This window comes from Protopterus annectens, chromosome 1.part1 (assembly GCF_019279795.1).
Source record: "Protopterus annectens isolate FY-2018-M chromosome 1.part1, PAN1.0, whole genome shotgun sequence".
Lineage (NCBI taxonomy): Eukaryota > Metazoa > Chordata > Ceratodontiformes > Protopteridae > Protopterus > Protopterus annectens.
In genome coordinates this window covers 587,738,210-587,752,986 of record NC_056726.1, presented here as the reverse complement: position 1 = coordinate 587,752,986, position 14,777 = coordinate 587,738,210, and positions in this window count along the sequence as shown.

Sequence of the window (14,777 nt, the reverse complement as noted above, 5' to 3'; positions counted from 1 at the left end):
GTGCTCTCCACGTACACATCATGTAAAACATAACTCCATGTCAGGTTGTGTACACACTGAATGGTGCACACCAACAGGTATCACAATCCAACAAAGGGAGAGACACCATTGATAATGGGAAGTACTGCACTACTACCCTGCTGAGTCTGGTCTGGAAGGCCATGAACCTTGATCACTTAAGTGATGTCAGCAGTACAGATGTAGATGAAATATGGTTGATGTCACACTGCATATCATAACCTTGCCATGTCACAGGACATCATCACCTATACTGTGTACCTCCTACACTCAGTATACTAGATGTACATTCCTATGTCACAGGAGTGTTTAGCAACAGGACTGCTGGCAGAAACAACACTATAGAAGGTGTCTGAATAATATGTGATCATCACACCAGTGGCAGCTTCAGTATGTCAAGATTAATGAATTCTATTTCCCCTCATTGTAGTCCATACCTCACAGACAAACAGAAGGCATCTGCCTATTGAAGTATGCGAATGACTATGACCTAGGAGCAATAGCTGACTTGCATTGTCACCCCTATGTTAATAACCCTGTACCCATGAACTACCACCTAGGCAGCAGTCATCATAATGGACATTTGTATGTGAGGGATGCAGCTGGGCAGTTGTCTTTCGTGTGATAGCTACATCACCACACCTGTCAGGGAGTTATATGTGGCAACCCTAATAATAACAGAGTGCCATTCATGAATATAGAGATCATTGTCCAGCCATACAGACCACGCAAGTGACCCATATCAGATCACATATTTCCTTTAAGGGGTATTGGCCATGTGCAGATGGCCTACACCAGCCTTCCCATTCCCCATCTCCACTATGTAGCATGATGCATACCCTGAATAAATCCATGTCCGACCCAGTGATGTCGGACATGCTACAAGTACTCATCCCGATCTCGAACACATCCTGTTTATACTACCACATGCTGGACAGATCCTTGTCCCATACACTTGACATAGTCCTGCCATACTATGCATTCCTGTCTGTCAAAGCTGCACATCACTCCCCTCTCAGACATGATGTGATGACCGCATGGAAACGCATGGTATATGTATCATTAACACTGTGGATCAGTAATGTGGCACTGCTCCACCTGGCCCCACAGACCCGCCTGTCAGCTACTACCAGGTAACCTTTCATCCTAGATGCATACATGGCCCATGGCATATAGCCCACTAGTTGACTTTGACTGTGCATGCAATAGTTGATATCCATCCCTGCAAATACCATCTGGCTAGCCAGTGTCCCATGTATATCACATGTTAAACACAGGTGATACATGGCAGGATGTTGAATCACTGTACAGTGCCATGTAGATGTATATGACAGAACACATACATGTAAAACCTTATGTGAGCATGTCTGCAGGGTCACAGGTCATGTCTGTTAAGGCAGTGTAAGTCCTTATATGTGACATATACACTGCATCAAGGTTGACTGCATTAATGTGGACACATCCAGCCATGTGCTGATAGGTAGGAACACCAGTACAGGCAAACAGACATGCCCACATCAAGACAGCAACCACATGGAGTATGAGCAATGTAATCAGGTGATACACACACACACACACACACACACACACACACACACACACACACACATATATATATGGTGATAATATCCACTCAACACTGAGTGTCACATGCGTGTGACACAAACATGTCAGTATCATGTAGGTTTGCAAATACAACTATTTAAACTGAAGTAATGTGATACACATGTATGTTCAGCTGTAGCTCTGTATGTCTCTGAGGTACTGTGACCTGTTTCCATCATTATGTCTTCCAGGTATGCCGTGTGCAAGGCTTCCCCCTTTTACATGCTTGGAGGATGAGCCCCTCATCCCATACCTACTCAATAATCATGACATCCTGTTCAGCCATGTGCCACAGGATGCACAGCAGCAGGATGCCCTGTGTATGGAACTTCGCAGGAGGGTTAATGATGTGGGCGGCCACAACCGCACATACCAGCAGGTGCGCAGACACTGTACAGACCTCATTAGATGGGTGAAACAGCATGCAAATGCAATTGCCAGAGAACAAGGTGCAACAGGTGGTGGACCACCAACCCAGCCCCCACTCACATGTACTGAGGAGCTACTGGCCAACCTGGGGACACCTGCAGAATCACATCCACAAGCCTTAGCCGATATTGTGGAGGTGGGTGTCTCTCAACCACTGAGCCTAGAGTTGCCTGGTAAGTCAGTACTGCACCTATAACAACTATATTCCATATAGCTGCATGTGTCACTGTACAATATGTAATGTAACATCATATGCAAGACATGTATACACACATGCCACATACTATAGTATGCTACTCTGTGTATGCACACGTGCATATACCATAGTATAGTCTAATGTACTGGTGTATGTGTTATGCACATTGCTCCCTGTAGCCTTTATACAGGGGTGGATTATGCTCATACTGCTGTGTTACTCCTATGTAGGTACCTCTGACATTCCGCAGCGACAGCAGCCCATTGCAGGTGACAGTGTTATTATTTATCAGGAACAGCAATGCACAAATCTGTCTGTCATGTGGCCATTCGCAACATGTACACATAATGTATGGTCCTGTCACAATATACAGGTCGGACTAGTAATGCATCACAATGACTATCCATCTGCCACACTTGCAAACTATGTGAATCATCTCACCGACATGAATCCTCACAAACCTTATTGCCAGATGTGTTGACAGCTGTGCATACAATAATGGAGGTGCTGTTCACTTTAGGAACATACAACAGATCTGATCTACACATGTGGTGAATACATGCAGTACTACACAGTGGGCTGGAGTATGGCCAGCACACAGGTTTCACCGATGTGGATCATAGCCCTGCTATGAATGTCACACAATGTGATGTGCTATCTTGACATGTTCATGACATCTATTGGCCTGGCTGCTACACTGCCTACCTAACCTGAAGACATGTCCCAAATACCACCCTTTATCTGCATAACCCTGGTGTCAGTGGAGCATATATGTCATATGGGACAAAACAGACATGTGAAATAGATGCCCATCACTATAATTTGGACAACACATGTACACACATGGCCATGGAGGATGGCCAGAGACATGGAGCAACACACACACTAGAAGTGTTGTGCTTGTGTGTACACCCTGTCATACAATGGCTACACATGGTTCGTCCATGGCCTTTGTATAATGGTCATAATGTAGATGTGGAACACTAGACATCCTACAGGCCTGTGCACATCTTGTGTAGGCATAACATTAATCCACCACAAAGGATGTGTTGAGCATCCTGAGGGTGTTGCAACAGGACAGCAGTTACCTGTACAGTATCCACATCAGGCCACAGATACACTACACTCCAATTGCTGGTGATGGACATAAATGTCATACTAGCTCCTTGTGTGTGTGTGTGTGTGTGTGTGTGTGTGTGTGTGTGTGTGTGTGTGTGTGTGTGTGTGTGTGTGTGTGTGTGTGTGTGTGTGTGTGTGTGTGTGTGTGTGTGTGTGTGTGGGGTGCACAGATGTCATGTGGGAAAGGTGTACCGACGTGTTCGCCATGACTGCCCACAGTTGTCAGGCTGCAGCAATATGGTTGCAGATGTGCATGGGTGTCAACAATTTCCACATCATGGTTTGGTGTGTATACACCTCAGTGACATGGGTCACATTCCACAGTATATATGTATTGTATCTGAACACAGTCATGGCTATGAACCCTGTCTTTAACTCACACTGTATAGCACTAGAGACTCCTTACAATACCCTGCAATGGCCATGCACATCAGCTAAATTTGCAGTATCTCTGTAAGGTGGACAGACAACACTGAATTGGTACACCATTGCCCCACTGTATATTCTACAGGACACCATTGTGTTAAACATGTATGCATGTCATTGCACACGTCAGCAGATCACATGTCATACTACATGTGATTATCAAGGTCATATGCCACACATCAGGCAGGTGTACTGTTAACCTGTGCTTGTCCACATGCTGTAACACAGGGATGTATGCTAACCACTACTATGATTGTGTAACTTGCATGCTGTCTGCTATCACACATGCATGCTGTGTGCAACCTAGGTATGTATGATAACTACCACTATTATTGTCTGCGCTGCATGCCATCTGCCATATCACATGCATGTTGCATGCCTTCTGTCATATCACATGCATGTGTGTGTGTGTGTGTGTGTGTGTGTGTGTGTGTGTGTGTGTGTGTGTCTATTGTATAGATTGTAATGTACAGTTCTTTTCTGCCCTCACAGGTGATGTAGGTGCATTGCCCTCCTGCGGTACATCAGATGTTAGTGTCCCCACAGACTCTAGCAGTGATGATGAACGTATGATTGGGTCACAGGCAGAGTTGTCAGGGGCAGAAACTGTGCCATTGTTTGCCATTCCCATCTATATCTACCTCATCCCCGCACACAGATCCCATACCTGCACATACCCCATCACCAGTGGCAATAGAGGAAGGACAGTTGGCGCGTGGTAGCTTGAAACAGGAAAGTGTAGGTGCTATGGAAGGTGTGCCTGCACAACATGGTGTCAGCCAAACTACTGGTGGTGCCCCACACAGGCACGTGGCCAGTGCTGCTTGTAGGAGGACCTTTGGCCAACATGCTCCTGCACGACAGAGCACAGCAGCTGGTGTCACCAGATGCAGGTTTCAGGCTGTAATGGAGGCACAGGCACATGCTGAATGGTGCAACAGAGAAGATCAGAGGCTACAGAGGGCTGCTGTCCATTCTTTAAACAACAGCATCCAGGCAATGGTAAATGCTCAACAGCAGATTGCTGATGCTTTGGATAGATGGTTGGGTAACATGGTTGGAGTCCTTGACTTTGGCATGACAATCCGCGAGTGTGAGCTGTCTGTGTTGGAACATCTGGTAGGAGTGAGGTGTTGGGCATGTGGATGTAGGCCTGCTACATCACCTTTGTCAGGTCTATGTGTACGAGCTACCTCACCTTCCCGCTCCCATAGTGGCGGTAGCAGCAGCAGTGCATCTGGTGCTGTGCTGTCCACACCATGACACAGCAGGCCACGTGCACGTGGCCCTGGATAGTCCCAACAGGGACACAGTTCCAGTGGACATGTGTCATCAGACAGTACCCAATCTGCACCTCTGCCTGGTAGTGCCCGTGCAACCCCTGGTATGCACAGGTCATGTGGCCGTGGCCGGACACCGTGAGCTGTAAAACCTGGTCTGTACAGTCTAGAGCTGTCAATAATACCCCTGTGTAGGCCAGACACATGGCAGAACTGTGTGCACACATACACGCACACACCAGAAACATCTGTAGGGCACCGCAACACACACACATGCATAGCAACCACACATGGCCAATTAGATTACAGGCCCTAACCCACACACATGATGTCATCCACTGGTGCAGCCTAGGCCCGTGGCAAACATTATCACCCTGTGCATATGAGGATGCCTGTGCCGCATCCCTGTCATCCACTCCATCGGTGCAGGGCCATGCTCATATGGTCTGATGCACAGGGTGAACAGAATAGGGAGATAAGTGTAGATTACAATTGTTGTGTACTGTTGACATGCAGCAGACATACCATGTAGTACAGATTTAGAATGCATTGTTTTCTGTTCACAGTATGTGTCTTGGTAACAACAGTAATAGCATGTTGGTCATGATGTCCTGCTTCCCTCCTTCAGGTCTAATTGCATGTGCCGTTGAGTGTCAGTGTTTGCAGTTAGTTTACCATGTGTAAATGTGGACTACTCACAGGTATGTATGGCAATACCAGCATGCTATTCATAGCTTCAACATCACTGTTAGAAAGGCTGGCATTCTAAAGATGTCTACACATCTACTGATCCAGGAGCATGGGAGCTGTGTACTAAGCTACAGTGGCTAGAGATGTGACATCCATACAGGGTGACATCACAGGTACAGTTACATGGGGCGGGGAGTTTACATAGCAGTCTAGCTGATGACAAGGGTAGCGGCCAGTTGATAGCTTGAGGCCTCACTGTGTAGCAGTAATACACATTCACATTACAGGATGCGAACACACAACTACTCACACGCACACACACACACACACACACACACACACACACACACACACACAGGTATTCGCAAAGATGTATTCAGACACACAGTAACATGCCCACACTCACAGGGTCAACACCACTGTAACACACACACACACACACACACACACACACACACACACACACACACACACACACACACACACACACACACACACACACACACTTGATAGTGTTGAGGTGAGGACCTCTGCCTATGTGGTAATCACCATTACAGTACTGTGCACCTACATGATGCAACACAGGGAATACACATGTACAGGTAGTCAGTAATGCCTAAGATCGACGACATTAACAGGGTAGTAGATTGCATCACCTAGAGGGGTTAGGGGTCCTATCTGTTCACTATGGTAACATACATCCTCACTCCATGGACCAGACAGCCATACATACATACACACACACACACTGTGGAGTCCACAATTGAATGCACCTATCTCATGCACATACAGATAGCTCACATGTGTGTGATACACACCCCACTCCTGCCTATGTCTTGCTTTCTACAATGCAGTATGTACAGATCTCTACAACAGTGTACAGGAGAGTGAGTAAGAATTGGGATGTATTCCCCACCATATGTGGAATATATGGACACACAAGCAAACACACATGGCAGTACTGTGAATCAGACACCTGTTATCTTATGATACGTATGACAGACATGCTGCTGTATTGCCCGCATTACGATGTGTACCGACACTACCTTTGGCAATTGTGCTGATATATGCACATGGGAGGTCTTAAGTGTTACAGGTGTCAAGTGATTCACAGTCAGTGACACCCTGACCGCTGTGTATGTTGTATGTGTTCCCCTTCAATTAACAGATCCATACCTGATGTACATCTTACCGTACTGTTAGTATATCACCATATACAGTTGGCAATGATGGGACTGCATTGCAACTGCATGTTGTAGTAAGACACACATCACCTGCAAACATCAGCTACTGCACACGCATGGTAGCTGAACCCACACCACTACATGTACATGTGTGTAGGTCCTACATTCCTGTCATTTTGCCATGTTTGTAGGCATTGCAATTAGTGGACATGTGTAATGACATACACGACACATGGACTGTTGTATGATATGATAGTTGTCATGGGTAACCAGTGCAGAGGGAATGTTAACTCAGTCAACATTGATATCACATCTTATGTACTGTTAGCATTCAACAGCCATGGACCTACCTTCCATGTGCATGTGTGTAATTGCTGTAGCCCCCTGTCTGCACGAAGGACAGCAACAGCTATGCTATATGCATATGGTTTTGTGTGTGTGTGTGTGTGTGTGTGTGTGTGTGTGTGTGTGTGTGTGTGTGTGGGGCATGTACATATCCATGGCAGGTACATATATGTAATATCTAAACATGAGGGTGTTTACTGGTGTACAGCAACAGTCATCTGTTACTGCTGTATATGACCCAGGGCCCCTGTTATGTGTACAACTGACCTGGTTACGAACAGTAGTACCATTGCATTGCATAACACATGATGCAACTATGTCAGTACATGGGTAGTCTGCACAGTTGATGTAGATCTCGGTACAGTCCACTGGTCATGGGTCACATGGTGTTGCACTATTATATGACCTACCACATGAATGGATGTGTGTTGCTGGTCCAAGGACATGCTGATGTCTGAGGGCTACATCCTAGAATGCGGCTTTTGACACTGTGATTTTCACCTGACACATCTGTGATGCCTTTTGAGGGTGTACTGGTCAGTACATGTGAGTTGGCTTCATGTATGTGGGGACACCACCAGCACCTGGAGCGGTCTGTACCTGTGTTATGGCCCACATGTCTGTATCCGAGGTATACGGTGGTAATGCTATTGTGCACAACTGAGCCTTCAGTCAGGTGTTCCTCACTGCACAGATGTCAGTATTTGCCATTGTTGGATCCTCATTGGGTAGCTGTGATTACAAACACTACACATCTAACACTGTTTAGCATACACATACAATGCAGTTGTCCTCTAGGTGTCAGGGTGTTAACCTGGTCTCAGAATATTCGACTATGAATGGCACTATATGGGCAAAGTAGCCACTCCTGGAAGGACATCACCACGGGTGGTAGTAGTGTGTCAGGTTTAGATTGGTACATCTAAGGTGATGGACAGCAGCAGATATTGTGTAGAAGACTGGTGTCGAATATATGTAGTGCAGCGTTCCTGCTAACAATGACAACTATCAACACCGGAGTCCATTACAATGTGTTGTTCATGTCTAACTGTAATAGCATGGCCACTGCACCCTTCCATGTTTAGAATCAGAGTGCATACAAAACAGCTCTGTGTTACTAAGTGTGTGAGCATGCCCAGTATAACGTTGTGTAGATGGACACATAGTTCATTCCAAACGGCCGTGTGCTACTAAGTGTGTGTGAGCATGCCCAGTGACACCTTGTGTCAGTTATGTGCCTCTATGTGTATGGGAATGGCCATTGTAACCCTGTACATCAATAGTAGTCATCCAGTCAACAGATGGCCATACCCCACTTCAGGATGGATTCCTACATTGAACACACAGGTTCACAGGTATGTACATCATAACTGCCAGCATCCATGTCGATGTCCGCATTCCTAGAAGGTCATATTAACAGTCTTAAAAGGCATAGTGTCTGTGGCACAGCTCGTATCTATGTAGTATTGTAATAGTGGTCTGTAGATGGCAGTTGTCCTGATCCCACCAATGGTGTGTGTTTGTCTCCGTCTGCCTGAGAACAGAAAAATGCTTTTAGACTGCTCACACTCCATACAATCCCTATCACCGTCTTTGCCAATGCTGATGATGTCACCCACTGAGAAGTGCACCTCTGGGAGTGCTATGTCTCAGTAATCTTGGTAGTGTGTTCTGTAAGTGTGTAATGCTGTAGTGTGATAAGGTAGTTAGGGTGGTGTTCTCATCCCACCCATGCCAATTGTGTGTGTATGTCTCCATCTGCCTGGGGACAGAAAAATGCTTTTAGACTGCTCACACCCCATACAATCCTTATCGCCGACTTTGCCATTGCTGATGATGTCACCCACCTAGAAGTACACCTCTGAGAGTGATGTGTCCCAGTTATCTCGGTAGCGCCTTCTGTAACTGTGAAATGCTGTCATGTGAAAAGTTAGTTAGGTTGGTGTTCTAATCCCAGCCATGCCAACTGCATGTGTCTCCATCTGCGTGGGGACAGAATAATGCTTTTAGACTGCTCACAATCCTTATCGCCGACTTTGCCATTGCTGATGATGTCACCCACCTAGAAGTACACCTCTCGGAGTGATATGTCACAGTAATCTCAGTAGAGCATTCAGTAACTGCGTAATGCTGTAGTGTTAGACAGTAGTTAAGTTGGTGTTCTAATCCCAGCCATGCTGTGTGTGGGTGTATGTCCATCTGCCTCAGGACAGAATAATGCTTTTAGACTGCTCACACTCCATACAATCCCTATCACCATCTTTGCCAATGCTGATGATGTCACCCACCTAGAAGTACACCTGTGGGAGTGCTGTGTTCCAGTAATCTCAGTAGCACATTCTGTAATTTCGTAATGCTGTAGTGTGATAAAGTAGTTAGGGTGGTGGTCTAATCCCAGCCATGCCAATTACGTGTGTCTCTGTCTGCCTGGGGACATAATAATGCTTTTAGACTGTTCACACTCCATACAATCCCTATCGCTGACTTTGCCATTGCTGATGATGTCACCCTCCTAAAAGTACACCTCTGGGAGTGATGTGCCCCAGTATTCTTGGTAGCGCGTTCTGTAACTGTGTAATGCTGTAGTGTGATAAGGTAGTTAGGTCGGTGTTCTAATCCTAGCCATGCCAACTGTGTGGGTGTGTGTGTGTCTCCATCTGCCTGGGGACAGAATAATGCTTTCACACTGCTCACACTTCATACAATCCCTATCGCTGTCTTTGCCAATGCTGATGATGTCACCCACCTAGAAGTACACCTCTGGGAGTGCTGTGTCCAAGTAATCTCAGTAGCGCAGTCTGTAACTGCGTAATGGTGTAGTGTAATAAGGTAGTTAGGTTGGTGTTCTAATCTCAGCCATGACAACTGTGTGTGTGTGTGGGTCTCCGTCTGCCTGGGGACAGAATAATGCTTTTAGACTGCTCACACTCCATACAATCCCTATCGCCTGCCTGGGGACAGAATAATGCTTTTAGACTGCTCACACTCCATTTAATCCCTATCGCCGTCTTTGCCAATGCTGATGATGTCACCCACCTAGAAGTACATCTGTGGGAATGCTGTGCCCCAGTAATCTCAGTAGCGCATTCTGTAACTGCATAATGCTGTAGTGTAATAAAGTAGTTAGGTTGGTGTGCTAATTCCAGCCATGCCAACTGTGTGTGTGTGTGTGTGTCCATCTGCCTGGAGATGGACTAATACTTTTAGACTGCTCACACTCCATACAATCCCAATCACTGACTTTGCTAATGCTGATGATTTCACCCACCTAGAAGTACACCTCTGAGAGCGCGTTCTGTAACTGCATAATGCTGTAGTGTGATAGACTAGACAGGTAGTTGTTCTATTTAAAGGCATAACAGGTGTGTGTGTTTGGCAGTCATATCCTATGTGTTGGTGTCTGTGAGTGGCTAGCTACTGGATGTGTTGAAGAGTGTGTTTTGTTGTTTTCCTATATAGTGGCCATAAATGTCACAATCGGCCAAGAGACTGGGTTGGCAAGACATACACATACATTTGGCAATAGGTCTGGTGAGTAATGTCAGCAGCCCTAATCTTGCCCTTAATACAGTCTGAACCTGTGTGATGCACAGAAACACACTTGCCTTGATACTAACACCAGTACCTAATGCAGGAGGTGCATGTGGTTTCCTTTTCATTCTTGTCTAATGCTTTGGTGTCACATGGTCCACTGTTGAGATATATATTCTATATCTACATATGTGTGTATATGTATATGTGTGTGTATAAATATATATATATATATATATATATATATATATATATATATATATATATATATATATATATTTATATGGACATTAGCACACATAAATCTACATGATGGAATACGTCCTATACTGTTGAATGCCTGTCCTGGATGATCTGTACGTGATAACCTCAGATGTATGTATATCTACCATGGCTTAGTGGTAAAGCATATTGACTGTGGTGTGCAGGGTCCTGGTTTTGAGCTGTGCAGTGGCTGGCTGTTTTGTTGCTGGGAAGAACAAGGGACATTGAATACGGTAATAGTAAGGCGCTTTTAACCAGTTGTGTGCGGGTCTGCGCGACAGTAAGCAGTGGTTATTTTTGGGGAGGCTCAGTATGGGTCATGTAACTATGCATTAGAAGACAATGCTATGCAAACGAGGTGGAAAATAGTGAATCCTGTTTATCCCCAAGGTGTGATGCAGGTCCCAAGAGTGTATGTGTATAGATAGCCGGGTGCAGGACTCGAATATAGGTGAAAGCATTGGGGGGGGTGTCAGGCATATTGTACGTAGATTGGAGCCCTGTGTCTCGGGATTGCTTCTAGCTTAGCACTCCTAAGCTAGGGGTGTGTCTATACTTGCCTAGTGCAATTGGGTGGGACAACAGCAGTAGGAGAGTAGTCAAGGTGAACAAGCTGGGCAAACAGGTGATATTTATCAGAATCAGCAGATTACAGGCCCAGCAGACCAGCCCAGCCCAGAACACTACGATAAAGTGAGCAAGCACCATCCCCTCTGGTTTTTCCACACTCTGCAGCACCGGTGTATACATGCGTGGAAATTTTAACAAAAATCCTATGAAATGAGAAGGGCTGCAGCAGGCAACATAGACCAAAATGTGCAGGAGGCTGAGGGTGGTGAGGATATGAATGCTGCTGAACAACTTTCAGTGAGGAGACAGAGAAGACTGTACAGATGCAGGGTAACCTACCAGGGGCTACATGAGGTGGAGATAGTGAAGCACTATGGGGTGGACAGAGAACTCCTACAGCAGATTGTTGAGCTGTGCCGGCCACACCTGACACATCGAACAGGCCAAGGGAAACCCATCCCAGTGGATACCAAGGTATGTGTAGGCCTAGGTATACTAGCCACAGGTACCTCCCAAAGCACAACTGGGGATATCATGGGGATCTCACAGACATCTCATCCAGGGTATTCCACCAGTTCTGGATGCCATGTCACCACATGCCAGTGAGCACGTACATTTCCTCAACACATGTGAGGTGTTGACCAGCAATATGCATCTCTTCCACCAAATGGCAGACTACTCTAGTGTAGTGGGTGCTATAGCCTGCACGCACGTATGCATCAAAGCACCACCCTGAGAGCAGGGTAGGGCCTACATTAACCACAGGGGCATGCCCTCCATCAACTGCCAGGTCATATACGATGTCCAGGGAATTATACTGAATGTGTGTGCTGGCTGCCCTGGAACCTATGATGATTCCAATATATGGTATCTGATGCAGCTGTACCACAGCTTTGCCAAAATGGACATCCCCTACGGTCACCTAGGGGGGGATGCCGGGTACCCACTGGAGCCATGACTGATGACACCCATCAGAAATGCACACACACCTGAACAACAATGCCATAATGAGGCACACGCACAGGCCAGGCCAGACATATAATAGAGCATGTGTTTGGGATGCTCAGGTCATGGTTCCAGTGTCTGGACACATCCGGTGGAGCCTTGCATTATTCACCAGCTGCATGCACCAAAACTGTTATGGTATGTGCTATGCTACACTATATGATCCTGTGGAAACAGCTGCAGCAGGAACAGCATGGGGCAGGGCCACAAAGCCCCCCACCAATGCCAAGGCCTGTACAGGCACAGAGTGACTCGGAGGTGGAACAACCTGAGCCAGACGCAGTTGGCGGAAGGAGGTGTGCCCAGTATGACTTGGCCTTGGCAAAGAGGCAACGCATAGCATATGCATTGACACAGTAGGGACCCAGGGAATGTCATCCTCTCTGACTCGCACAGACAGTAAAAGGGATGCCAAACATGACACTATCTGTGCTCAGCCATGTATAGTAAGTGCACTATGTGCATCTGACCTAGGCAGCCCTTGAGCACCATCCTCAGGTCTGGCACACTCTCAAGGTAAGTCAATCAACCTACCAATTGGCAGTTGTTTTAGAATGTGTTGGTACCTGTAGCTATGGTATGAATGTGAGCAGGCAAGGGAATTTGGTGGCTGAATGTTAAGGCAGCAGACAGTAGACATCCATAGTGGCACCATGACATCTGTAGCACATACGGGGGTCACCATAGTAGCCAGTAGTACACAAGGTGTCATAACCCACTGCGGGTAATGGGCTGAGCATCATGTATGTCCATACAGCCCACACAAGTCTCAACCAGCTGGACAGGTGTAGACCAACATAGACAAATGCTGTACTATGGCCTCTGAATATGTCCTATGAATGACTCCCCCACAGATCAACACAGACAGACTACAGCAGGCCAGGCAGTTGGATGTAGGTTGTGAAGGCTAGGACGTCTGAAACTAATATGTTGGTAATTAAAACTAAGATCTGGAGTACACTGGTATGCCTCTAGCCAGCCCAATAGGTAGGTCTACACACTGAAATGGAGTACCTGACATACCAGTACAGTAGTAGCAAAAGTGTACAAGTGTCAGGTGTGCCCCCCTTCCAACGTACACATATAGCAACAGCCAGGTGGGCCCCCCCCGGTGCTGTGTAGGAATGTGGATACAGTCGGATGTCCCCCCACACTGTGCAGAAATGTAACAACAGTCAATGCCACATGACCAATGGATACCCTGCAGACACAGCATGTCACCTATCAGTGTACAACGCACAGGTCAGCACCACACTACAGACTACCTGGACATGTAACACATGCGATACAGTTGGCCATACTGGGCATGCTCAACCACATGAAGGTATGATGGCAATGTCAGTCGACAACATGCAGAATGGTCATACTAGGCATGCTCACACATGTAAACACAAGAAGGCCAGGTCTGCAAACACCAGTGGTCCGGACATATCTGCTGATAAATTGCTATACTGTTGGATGACTGTGCTGTATGGTATGTGTGTGGTACTGTCTATTGTCTGTATATTTGCCATGGTGTATTGATAATTCACATTAGCAGTGTGTTGCTACCGACACTTGCAAAGGACGGTTATTTGTTTGCGGTCAGAACAAGCCCATTGGATACGGAGGGAGTAAGGCACATCAAAGCAGTTGGGAGTGGTTGTGCGTGGGTTTGTGCAGTGTTAAGCACTGCTGATATCTGATTACAGCTTCTTACACTTGGTAAGTCTCCTCATTTCTTTACCAGTGCGATACTCGCATACTGGTAGCCAAACACGCTTACACCTGCTCGCTCCCACACTTGCACATGCACCGACATTGGTGCTTGCATGTGTCACTCATACTGTGTGGGTGTGATCCCTTGTGATGCCTATTACATCGGACAACATGACTATAGTATTGGGTATGGCTGACCATTAGGTGATGGCATGGCGTTCGACTGTACGGAATTGGCGGCCTGTCCAGTGAGTTAATCATATTATATGTGTGTTCCTCATACAATCTGCTCCCATCTGGCTGATACATGGGAACTGATACTCTGCAATGCAGACAAGTAAATGTGTTTTGGGACCCACATCCATCTGCCGGGTCATGTTACTGCATAACTATTTTAGGTTTGTCACCTTTTAAATT